Below are 12,915 nucleotides of genomic sequence, written 5' to 3'. Positions count from 1 at the left end.
AGATTACATTAAAATAAGTCTCTGTGTATATCTGACAATGATTGCCTTCTGATAAAATTTTCCAGATGAAACTATAAGACTTGTCTACTGACAGTCTTTTTTACTCACTTTCCACATTTTTTATTGGTGCATTAGAGTAGTACATAATGATTTGTTGTCACTAATTTGTATGTGCACACAATATAGCAATATAATTTGGCCAATATTAATTCCCTGCACTTCCCCCCTCTTTATCCTCCTCCCACCCTTTTGTTCCTTTTCTCTACTAATCTCCTTTTGATTGTTGTGAGATAACTGCCTACCCCTGACCACCTGGAATTCTTTTCCTTTATCCTGTCCAGCTTCTACATAGGAGAAAACATAAAACCTCTGACCTGAGTTTGGCTTATTTCACTTCACCTAAGGATCTCAAGTTTCATCCATTTTCCTGCAAATGACATAATTTCATTTATCTTTATTGTTGAGTAAAACTCCATTGTGTATGTATACCACATTTCCTTTATCCATTCATCCATTGATTGACACCTAGACTGGTTCCATAGTTTGACTATGTGAACTGTGCTGCTATAAACATGGATTTTCGAGTATGCCAACTTTAATTCTTTAGGATAAATACTGAGGAGTGGTAAGTGGGTCATATGGTGGTAACATGTAGTCTTTTGAGGAAACTCCATTTTTATTTCTATAGTGGTTATGCTAATTTGTAATCCCATTAACAAGTATTACCAATTTTTATGAAAAATAAAATCAATATTATTATGCCCAACTTTCAAAGGAATGTTATGTTTCCTGAAGGATAACAGTTTCAGGTTTGGAAAAAAAATAGGTATGGAAGAAAAAAAGTTAAAGATAGCAGCTCTGTTCCTAAGAGGAACACTGAACATGGTGCATAATTTCTTTTGAGTTGGATGTGATGTGTGGGTCCATTATCCTACCATCACTTGAAGACATTTCTATTAAGATCACTGACTTTAGTTTTAATTTCATTCCACAGTCACCTAATTATAATATCGCCTAATTTCACACATAAAATTCTACATAGGACATTAACTAACAACTAATTTTTCTGATCCACATTTCCCAATGTAAATTACTGCACAACTATTTCTTTTTATTTGCTGTGTCTTATTGTTCATGTTGGTCTGTACAATTTTTCAACTTGATCAATTTAAAGGTTATGAAAAAACATTTTTTAAGTGGAAGTTTTATGCAATGACTAAATCCATTTGCTCAACATTGTTAAGCAGTGACCAGCACTGTTTAAACCCCAATAAAATATCTTCATGAAATAAAGTTATTTGCCTCACACAAGATTAAAAAAAATAAAGGCATAACAATTTTAAAAGTTTTTAAAATGTTTTACTCACTAGTCATGAACCATACCCATTTTAGGTTTTATGGACCATGATATCTGTGGATTCAAGGTTTAAACTTATAATTCTCTTTCCACTATTGGGCTTCATCTCAAGTCATTTCACCTTCTTGTCACTTCTGACAAACATGAATGTCAATTCTGCAGTATAACACTGATTGATATTAGACTAGCTATGTGATGCCACCAGGCTCATTCCCTAGAACAACTACAAATTTAATAAGGTAGAAGTTTATGATTTGCTAGAATTTTTCCAAGTTACTCTTATTCTGAGAGAATTCAACTTTTTAAAACCATAGTAATTATGTCTTGTCAAAAATATTGAGCAAAACATCATATAATCAAATATGTAGTCTTCACCGTGATGTTTTTAAAAGCCTACTTTCCATGTATATTTTTTCTCTGGAGCACTTTTCCATTTCTTAAAAAAATATAAAAGACTGCCAAACATGATTTACATTAGAATCCTACAAACCTCGTAATTATGGCAGTTTCAGAATGTGCTGCTAAAACATGCCTTTATGGTTTAGCAAAGCATTATCTTTTAAAATGTCAAAAACCTGCTAAAATTACTGAAAGCTATTTAGAAATGCTTGAGCATGGCTGCCTTTGGATACAACTAGCATTGAAACAAGTCAATGCAAACAGTGCTCTGTGAGAATGCTTTATACCTCTTAAGTTGAAAATGAGTTAAATAGCTTTATCACTGTTTCAGCATGACCTCTAGGAGGCAAAGGAAATGCAGGTTATTTTTGCTAAATTCTGCCAGTTGATAATACTTTCAAACAAAAGGGAGACTAGCTGCCAGTTAATATTTCTGAAGAATAGCTCAATATTTATAACTTTCCTAAGCCACAAAGCTAGGGCAGGCTGATCTTCAAATAACTCTCATTTTAAAATTTCCATCATTCCACTCTTGTATAGTAGAGTCATTTGTGAATTTTAACCTACATCAATAAAGAATCCACCTTATCTCTTCACAATATACAGACATTTACAAAAGGGTCTTTGATGAGGGCAAAACAAATACATAGAAAAAAGATTTACTCATCTGGCAATTTTTCTTCAAATATTGAAGGGCTTATTTAATTTCATGAATATATTGAAAGGTGTTTCCCAGTTAAGAAATCAGAAAAATTCAGTGTGTAATCAAGAATTCATTTATGTTTTATAAATATATTTTTCTCATATAAGTTTAGGAATATAAGGGCTTTGATAACACATTCTAGTTTGGAGATGAGAAATGAGCAAATAGAATATTCAAGTTTAGTTTTCTATATCCTAAACAATAAAAGACATTCATGAAGCATTAATAACTGTATGTGGTAGAAATTTGTATGTTTAAAATTCCCATCTGGAATTCATATTTTCTATGTTTGAAAATTTTCAGACAAGCAATAACAAAATATCTCAAGAGAAGTAACAATTGGACTCGATGCTCTAAGATCATAGATTTACTGAGTATAAAGGCAGATAGAAAGAAAAATATAATTTTCATTCCAATTTTATTTAACTAGATTGTGAATTTACTGGTCTTTTGTAAAATAGCTTATATGCTAAGAAATGACAGATGATTTTGAAGTGTATGATTCTGGCGCATGACTTTATTAATAAAGCCACATCACCATAGTGGAAGTTTGGTCCACTCATGGAACAAAACAAACAGAATGATCGGTATCTGGGTGTTTACAAATGTAACGCTTTTTGAATTCAAATGCCTGTATCTATAGTCAGATTATATAGTTTCTAATTCTTGATTAGGATAATATTCTGTGAGTACACTGGAATTTGAAATCCTGAATTTATATTCAACAATATTATAAGAAATAGAATGTATTGTGCAAATATTCACAAACATTACAGAAGGGAGGTTTAATGAAATTGTTACTTGTGAGAAAAGACTTAGTACTGATTCTGCATCCCAGTGGTGGCTGTCTGATTCTGAAGATGTTGATTTCTTAACAATATGTAGGTAAATTAACACACCAATACTAAAATTAAAAGATTATAAATGATTGAATGAGACAATGAGCAGAATAGACTTAATATAGTGTCTGGCACAAAATATACAGTAACTCTTTCAGAGGTTTCTAATGATTGAGAAAGTTGACAAATAAAGTTAAACCTTCTCACAAGTTTAGCACTATCTTTTAAATTTTTTGTAAGTGACAGAATAATTGTTGTTCATCAATTTTATGTCAATTGTAAAATCAATGACTTCTAAAGACTGAGAAAATGTTCAGAAAATTCTATAGAGGGATTAAAGATACAAAATTTCATAAGGATCAATTATGCAAATACTAAATGGCACTAAGTACCTCAGTTAAATCAACCATAAAGTTTTCACTAAATTATAACTGCAACGCATTCATTTTTTTTTCATACATTCCCATTGAACATGCTACTGCAACTCAGAAATTTTTGTTAAATACCTTTATTCTAGTTGCTCAAATAGATTAATGGATAAAGAAAATATGATACACACACACAAACACAAACACATGATGGAGTTTTATTTGGCCATAAAGAACAATGAAATTTTAGCATTTGGCAGGAAATGGGTGGAACTGGAGAATATGCTGCTAGGTGAAATAAACCAGACTCATAAAGTCAAGGGTCATCTTTTCTCATATGCAGAAGCTAGACCAAAATAAGAGGAGAAAAGAAGGGAAGTCCCATGAAAATAGAAGTGAGATTAGCAGAGAGTGGATTGAAGTGAGGGAGGATAGATGGTAAAAGGCAGGAAGGGTGGAATGAAATTGACCAAATTATGCTATGTATGTGTGTGAATATGCCACAGAAAATTTCACCTTCATGTATATGTATAAAGCACTAACTTTAAAAAAGCTATAAAAATAAAGGGAAGACCAGCAGAGTAGAGAAAGAGGAGCAGGGGATGGGAGAAAGCTAGGAAAGGGGAAGTACTGAGGATTGAAGTGGAGCAAATTATATTCCATGGATGTCAAAGACCTATAATATTATGTGCAGTTATAATGCACTAATAAAAACATTTAAAAAGAGAGCAAAAAAAATTTCAAGATCAATCTTTCCATATTAAACATATTTACCATATAGAAATGGAAATATAATGTAAAATACTTATAGAGTAAATATATTAGCCATATGCTTGTCATATTTACTACCATCCTTTTAATTCCTCCTTTATTATTATTTTTATTTTAGTTTTTTTCTTTTTGTTTGTTTATTTAATTCAGCCACTGTTTTTTTTCTGTAACACCTATCTCAATTGTTATCTTTGACTATATAACCTGTTTTTAGTAATATAAAACTTGACTTAAAATTATTCTGTACAATTAGGGTATTTCATTTAAGTCATCACACTGAAGGACTCACAGTGAGGAACATATCAGTGTGCACTACACTTAAAAATTCTCCAAACTATACACATTTTCCCAGAGTGCTTCCCACAGATAACAGCTAAAAACAACAACAACAAAACAAAAAATCTTTCCTTTCTTCTTTTATATAACATCAATTCACCCCCATCTCTCTCCTTTCAGTAATAAGGATATTACTTTTTCTTCTCTAGATATTATTCAGAAGTGAATAATGTTTGCTTTATAGCATATTTTAGGAAAATAAGTCACATTGAATGACATCTGTATCCCATGTTAGGGGATAAAAGGTAGAAATTAAGATTTTTTTCTTGATTATTGAATATGAGATACCAGCAAATTAATACCTTAATAAGAGTCACACAATTAAGCCCATCTATCAAATAGAGCATTATGATTTTTTGAGGTATATTATACTGAAAGGGATAGTAAAAATAAAATAATATAGATATAAAGGTACATTATCATGCCTAGCATTCTTGGTCACCCCCTAGTCTTCAGAGAAAAAGGAATTTTCTTTATTGAAACATATGTGATCATATTGGCTCCCTTTATAATTTAAGGATGGTCTCTGGACAATCATCATTTCTTATGAAGGCTCACTGAATAAAGAAAAAGAGGAACATTGCCATTTCTGACAGTATTTTAAGTTTTTATTTAATTCTTTAAAAATCCTTAATTTAAATTTTCTATTTCATGGCTTTATTTAAAAAAACAAACAAACAACAACAACAACAACAAAAACAGAGGGCTATAGTTCTGCTGTCTGATTTTGCCTTTGACTGGCAGTAAAGGTATCTTACTCTCTTGTATTTCTTTTTTCTTGTTAGTGAGAATTCACATTCCCCATGCTTGAGCTGGGTCTTCATCCTGCGATGAGCATATAGCCTTTCAAAAAGATTTGTACTTGCTCCTTCTAGTTACCCTGGATAACTTTATAGTAATTTTGATTGAAATTTCCTAAAATTTATATCATAAAGTTGAGACTACTTTGGTGGAATAAAGAGGAAGTTGCTAGTTGGTTTATATTACTGGAAATTTTTTAAAAATTGACTTGCTTCACACAGGGTATTTTATGTCTCCCAGTCTACTTCGTTTCCTCTAGGTTGACATTATTCTTAACAAGGCTATTTCTTGGATACCAAAGACTTGCTGATAGACTCATGATAGACTGGGCATATCAGTCCCCTCTAAAGGACTCAAATTCCTGAATAATGACTGTGTTCAGAACAACAGGATACTATGATTGAACTGTGGCTTCTCTGTCTTATACGAAGGTAAGGCCATGTGACTGTCAACCCAACCAGTTCCACCAATTTAAGTAAACCAATGCCAAAATCATGAACAGCAAAAGAAATAAAATAAAATTACTAAACGGTATAAATCTCCCTTCCATATAAGTAGATGATATCATTTGTATGTAAGGGAATAGTTTAAGTTAGGTAAGGCAGGCCACCAAGAAGCACATAAGAAGTAACCAGTTTTGTCTTCTGCATTATATTTCCTAATGCCCTTAAAAGTTGTGAGCTCAAGCTCAATATGCTGAAAGAGATCTTTTAGGGATCATAGAAATGTTATAAAACTGGTTTGTGTGGCAATTTTACAACTCTTTAAATTTACTGAAAACTAGTTCCATTTACCCTAAGAGCAGGAATTTTATATTATATAACTTACACTTCATTAATTCTGTTTGTAAAATGATCTGCAATCTTAGAGAAAGGTGTCTTCCCACCCAGCTTCATGGACTTCCTTATGCCTCATTTCTGTACTGAGCCTCAGTGATTTCCCTGAGTTAGTGGTTTAATTCTCCTAGATGTACATTTAGCTTATCTAGCCAGATATTACTACTAGACAATGCTTTACTTATTGATCTTTCCAGGAGCTTTATCCTTCTCAATTATATATTGGGGATTTTCTTAATATTACTAGATTATTTTCCAAATTGGGTATACAATTTCTTTTATTTTTTTCATTTTTTTACTACTTCAATAAATTTTTCCAGAATGGGACAATTTCTTCTATTTCTTGTGTTGTATTTTGTTTGTTTGTTTTGTGGTACTTGGGGTTGAACCAAGGTATGCTCTACCACTAACCTACATCCCAGCCTATTTTATTTTTTATTTTGAGGCAAGGTCTCACTAACTTATTAAGTATGGAACTGCAATCCTCTTGCCTCATCCTCTCTAGTCACTGGTATTACAGATGTGTATAATGGCATCTGGCTCCTGTTCATAATTATGTTGATCAAAGTTATTGTAATATCCATTACCATAGTTGGATACCAACTATAGTTTATTAGGGCTGCTATACCAAATACCACCGAGTGGGTAGCTTAGACAACAGAAATTTATTTCTCATAATCCTGGAAGTTAGATGTTCCAGAGAAACGCATGGTGTGATTTTTGTTTTCTTAAGGCCATCGGGGAGGATATTTGTCAGGAATCTCTTCTTGGCTTATAGATTGCAGTATTCAAGTTTTGTCTGCACATCATCTTTCCTTCATGTGTGTTTTTAAGTCCAAATTTTCTCTTTCTACAAGGAAGCCAGTCATATTGGATTAGGTCTTGTGCTAATGACCTTACTATAACTTAATTACCATTTTAATCACTCTCTCTCCAAATGCAAATTTAAGATTTCATGGGCTAAGTTTCCAAAATATGAATTTTAGAATGTTCCAAATTAGCCTGTGACAATGCTTTCATCTTTTTAAAACAAATCTTAATCTATGATAAACTATTAGGCTGGATTAGAGATGTGTCATTAAAATAAGGAAGTTCTACTTCTAAACCAAATAGATTATTTTCGTTTAGATTAGCTTCGTTTCGAAGCTCCTGTACTAATATTATACTTTGTTATTATATGCATATTTGATGAGGCCCTTTTCCTTATAGTACCTCTTACAAAAGAAATAGTTCATTTATCAATTAATAAAATATGTTAGAAAATCAACATCTATACAGAGTGGGTGTATGTGTGTGTGGGTGTATGCATGTAGAGTGTATTAGACCATGGAGATATGTGAAAATAGTCATATGATAGAGGTGTGGACTCTGAAGCTGAAAGGCACTAAATAACTGCAATGTGCATGTGACATGCCATGGCTATTTTAAGTTTTAAATCTAACATTACAATATTTTTTGACACTGCGACTACTGGCTGTGAAAAGTACATGATCTTATACTCAGCTTTTATTCCTCTTTGCAGGCTGCTGCCACTGCTGTCAGATTTTCTAACTGTAACTGAGATCTATGGCGGCGTGAAGCTCTTACTGATACCTAAGGACATTCCCAAAGTAACCATGAAAAACATCACCAGGAACAACTTCTTCCTCAGATGCAGGAAGCTGTGTGTAGGACATACCTGTTCTACATGCCCTCTTTGATGAGCTAATTTTCTGTAGCTACAAATAAATTGCAATGATGCTTTAAAATACATATGCCCAAAAGGATCAGTAAAACTGAAACAGTTAATGTCACTGCAGAGAGATAAGTTACTGATTTTACCACTGTGTCAACATTTATCAGTTCATCGCAGTGTCTTTAATAGGGGCAAAAAAAGCACATTTTCACCAAATCTCATTAACTTAAAATGACTAGCTGAACATATTAAAGATAAAATGCAAATGTTCAATAAGAATAAATTTGATATTTAAATTAACAGAAGTTTTTCTTAGCTATGCGATAAAATCTATTACCTTTGGGTGTTCAGTTACACTTGGTGCTTTAGTAATCAAAAATTCTTTTGCATTATTGATAATCAGAAAATAGAAGGATCAAGCAGAATCAGCAGTCTCGGGACTTACATGACTTTAACAGAGGTTCTGGGCATCCCACATTGAAGGTTACATGATCTCTTGGGCATTGAAACAAAAAAGAAATCTATTGCTAAGACTCATTTTAAAAATGCAATAGAGGGAGTAGACAAATGGGGTTAACATTTGCAATTAGATATTCTTATGAAAAAAAAATCAATGAAAGAATGATTGGCTCTTAGCTGAGTGATTATAGTTGCATGCATTTATTATGCATTTTATTCTTTTACATAAAACAAATTAAAAAGCTGATTGTTGATACTTAAAATATTATATCTGTGCTTTATGTCACATCTGTTAAAACATAGTTTTAGGTTTTCTCTAGAGAACAACATTGTTTTTTGATTTAACTTTCTTAATATTTTTAACATAAATCTGAAACTCACTGCACTTTATTTGGAATTATGCTACTATTGACAAAACTTTTTTTAATAATGTAAATTTAACACAAATAATATTTGTAAATAGTAAAGAAAAAGAAGCACAAGTTGAATTAAATTAATGATCCTATATCTGTGTATAAACTATTCAAATAGCTGTTTTTGTATTTACTCTTGTGCCTGATAAAAGTGTTCCATGTGATAAAATATATTTCTATTGTGTGCTCTTTCTATTACTTAATACATCACATTAATAGCATTTATAAAATGTTTTACAGAACTACGCATTATTTTTACAGTATCTCACAGTCTCACTTAGGTTTTATTATGTGTTTTGGCTTATAAGGATTTAAAACCTCAGAGAGGTTAAGCAATTTGCTCTACACTATATAGTCAGTAATAGTTATTCATCAGTTCCTTGAAGACACATTTCCTTTCTGTACTGTTTTATCCTCTTTGTAGTCAAACATTGTGAATGATTCACTATCATCACGGAGACTGCTCTTTGCAATCATTTCTGAATTCATTGCAGAAAGCCTTCACCTCCTCATATATAATGACATTACTCTCACCAAGGTCACTAATGACACATTTGTAGTTCAATTCAAAAGTTAATTCTTTAAATAGTTGCATATCTTCCACATTTAACACTGTTGGGGCCTTCCTTCTGATTTACAAAGTCCTTTCTATTCCTTTTATTATTCGTTTTTTTATTAAAAGAGAAAGAGAGAGAGAGAGAGAGAGAGAGAGAGAGAGAGAGAGAGAGGGAGGGAGGGAGAGAGAGAGAGAAAGAGAGAATTTTTTTATATATTTATTTTTCAGTTTTCAGTGGGCACAACATCTTTATTTTATGTGGTGCTGAGGATCAAACCCAGCACCCCATGCATGCCAAGCGAGCATGTTAAGGCTTGAGCCACATCCCCAGCCCTCCTTTTATTATTCTTAAATCTAATCACTATATTTGATCTCCCTGCATCTTTAGCTTCTGTTCCTAATTTATGTTAAAGTCCTGTCTTTTGTCTCTTTTTTCTTCATATTTATGGTCCTGAAGATTCAACACTGGTATGCTTTATCACTGAGCTGCATCTTCAGCCCTCATTTTTTCTAGACAAGATCTCACTAAATTTCTGAGGTCTCACTAAGTTGCCTAGCATACATTGAACTGGAGATCCTCTTCCTTGGCCTCCCACGTTGCTTGACATACAGATGTATGCCCTTGTCTGGGTCTTCAATTTCTGCTTTTTTGCCCAGGACCCCTAATGTCTATCTACACTTCAAAGTTCTTTCCTTAGTTCCATACTTGATATTTAAATTTGCTGTTCTTTTATTTTGAAGAAAACATTGTTTTAAAGAGTGCCATGTACGTAACAAATGTATAAATCCTATATTTGAAGCTCAATGTGTTTTTCTCAGTGATCACAGGTGTATAACCAAAACTCAAATCAGGAAATGGATCTTTGTAACACACTTTAACTCAAGCCCTTTTCCAATTGCCACCCACTTCATGGTCAAAAACAAGTGTCATTTTAACTTTTATTACCATATATTAGTATTACCTGTGGATTGTGCTAAATTGTGAAAAATATATTTTCCAAACAAATCAATATTGTCTTTAAGTGTTATTTAATTATAATTGCATCTAATTCTCTATAAATGAATTATGAAATAATGACATGAATTTATTACTTTTATTTATCCAATTACCAGGAATTTTTATAAATATATTAAGAACAGTAGTATTTTATATACAACATTTCTATCATTTCCTTCAGATCATTTTAATAACATGCTAGAAAATTAACAAATAATTAAAAGTTTTCCACAGAAGGTTATAATTTGTTTTCCTTGTTATGGTCTTATTTATCTTATGAAGACTATGAACAATGACATGAAACTGTCACTGTCGGTGATATCCAAAATCCTAAATTGGGTCACAAGGAGTGAAAAGTTGTGATAGTTTGGGATTAAAGTAAACACTGACATATTGGCCAAATTATGTTACTTTGTTGTGCTCATGTACAAATATGTAACAACAAATGTCACTATTATATATAACTATAATGCACCAATAAAATATGGAAAAGGAAAATATAAACATTGCCTATATTTTTGTGTTGTTTCAAGTGACATGACCTCAAAAGACTTTCATGCTATTCCCACCCCCCACCCCCCCAAAAAAAAAACCCTACTTCTTGCTATCTCTTCCAGGAGGTTATTAAGGATATAAATCACTGTCAGCCAAACGTATTTGAAATCAATACTTCAAAAATTAAAAAAAAAAAAATTTAACAAGAAAATATAATTCAGTAACAATTTAAGGATATTAATTTCAAAAATGTTGTTGCATTTCTTCTTTAACTTTTCAAATTTAATCCCCTCTTCATTAAAAAATATTTACTACTTCCTGCCAGTCCAATACATTATATTTTAAACTCATGACTTTGGGATGCAATTCCCTTTCTATATAAGTAAAATAATCTAACAAAAATATTTCAAGAGGAAATAAACGGCATATATTAATATAGGGTGGGATTTTTAAAAGGCATGCTCAACTTGAATAAAACTTGTTCTATTATATTAAGCAACTACAGCAACTGATGTCAATAATTGCCACACCAGTCATTTGGAGCTAGCTGATCAAGGTACCCCAACAGGCAATTGTGATAGGTTTTTAAGTCCATTCCCTTCACATCTTTCATGCTCTAGAATTACTAGCACTGCAAAGCCACATCTGAAAACAGAAACAAAATATTTTTTAAAAACACTTCAAAATCAAAATTATATTTTGTTTTATTTTGTTTTGTTTTTTTCCCTAAGAGAAGAGATCACTGCTTTTGCGACTTAACAGATGTTAAGCTGGAGGCTGCCTGATTAGTCATAGACCATGATGCTTCCCCCTCAGTGTCTAGAACTTATTTGTCACTGCATTCACTCTGACAGCTGAGCTAAATTTCATGATGGACTTGTTTAAACACCAAAGAAAACAAAATTCAATCCTGCATATTTCTGGAGCTCTATTACTTTCTTTTTAATTGCAAAATGAGATATTCTTCTATTTAATGAAGAAGTCAGTAATTGGGAATCAACAATAAGAAGCAATCTATGTTGATGAGCTCTCAGAAGGATTCATAGCATTAGCCTATGAAGTTGCAAGCATTTCAAACTCTACATACCCTGGACTTCTAGGGAAAATCAGGACTAGCCTTTTCATAAATATCTGTCATTTTTCTGTGCACATTTCACCCACACGTTAGTATAGAAATTATAATTTACCTTCTACACGTCATAAATGGTACAAGCAATCATTCAGCATCCCATGATTTGGGAAAACCTATTGTCAGAATAACACATAAATTTATCCTCCCTTTTGGATTATTTTTCAAATAGAATCAACATTTATATTTATGAGGTTTTCTTAATTAAATGACAATAATCTGGAGTTACTTAAGATTATAAAGGGAAAATTATCAATTCATCATACTACTATTTTTCACATAATAGTAAAATAGTATTTCTCACAGAACTTCTTATGATTTTTTTTGTCTGAATATAGAAATGTGAAGCTGTTTACTTTTATCGTTATAAGAAAAACTACTTGCATCTGTAATCAATCCTGATTGAAAGAGTTATTCAGTAGTCATCTAAATATTAAAATATTCTTAAATTTCTCATAAATTTTTAACTCACAATAAATACTTTTTACTTAATTTTTTATGCAATACATATTTCTGTAATGCTACCTTTGTTCCAGGTACAGAACAATCAGGAGAGAACACAGTGTCTTGTACAATAGATACAAGAAAAATTTTTAAAAATAGATTTATGAAAAGTATCAGAGGAAATGCCTTACTCTATTGGGAAAACTGTTGAAACTCCTATCAACAAGACACTGAATTTGATCTTTAAAAATAAGAAAGGTAGGCTTAGGAAACTGAACACATACCTACAGTAAGAATGAGAGCATGATAATCATAATTAAAAAAAGAAACCCAGGCA

Source organism: Urocitellus parryii, chromosome 2, assembly GCF_045843805.1.
Source record: "Urocitellus parryii isolate mUroPar1 chromosome 2, mUroPar1.hap1, whole genome shotgun sequence".
NCBI classification, from domain to species: Eukaryota; Metazoa; Chordata; class Mammalia; order Rodentia; family Sciuridae; genus Urocitellus; species Urocitellus parryii.
Note: the sequence above shows the minus strand (reverse complement) of the source record.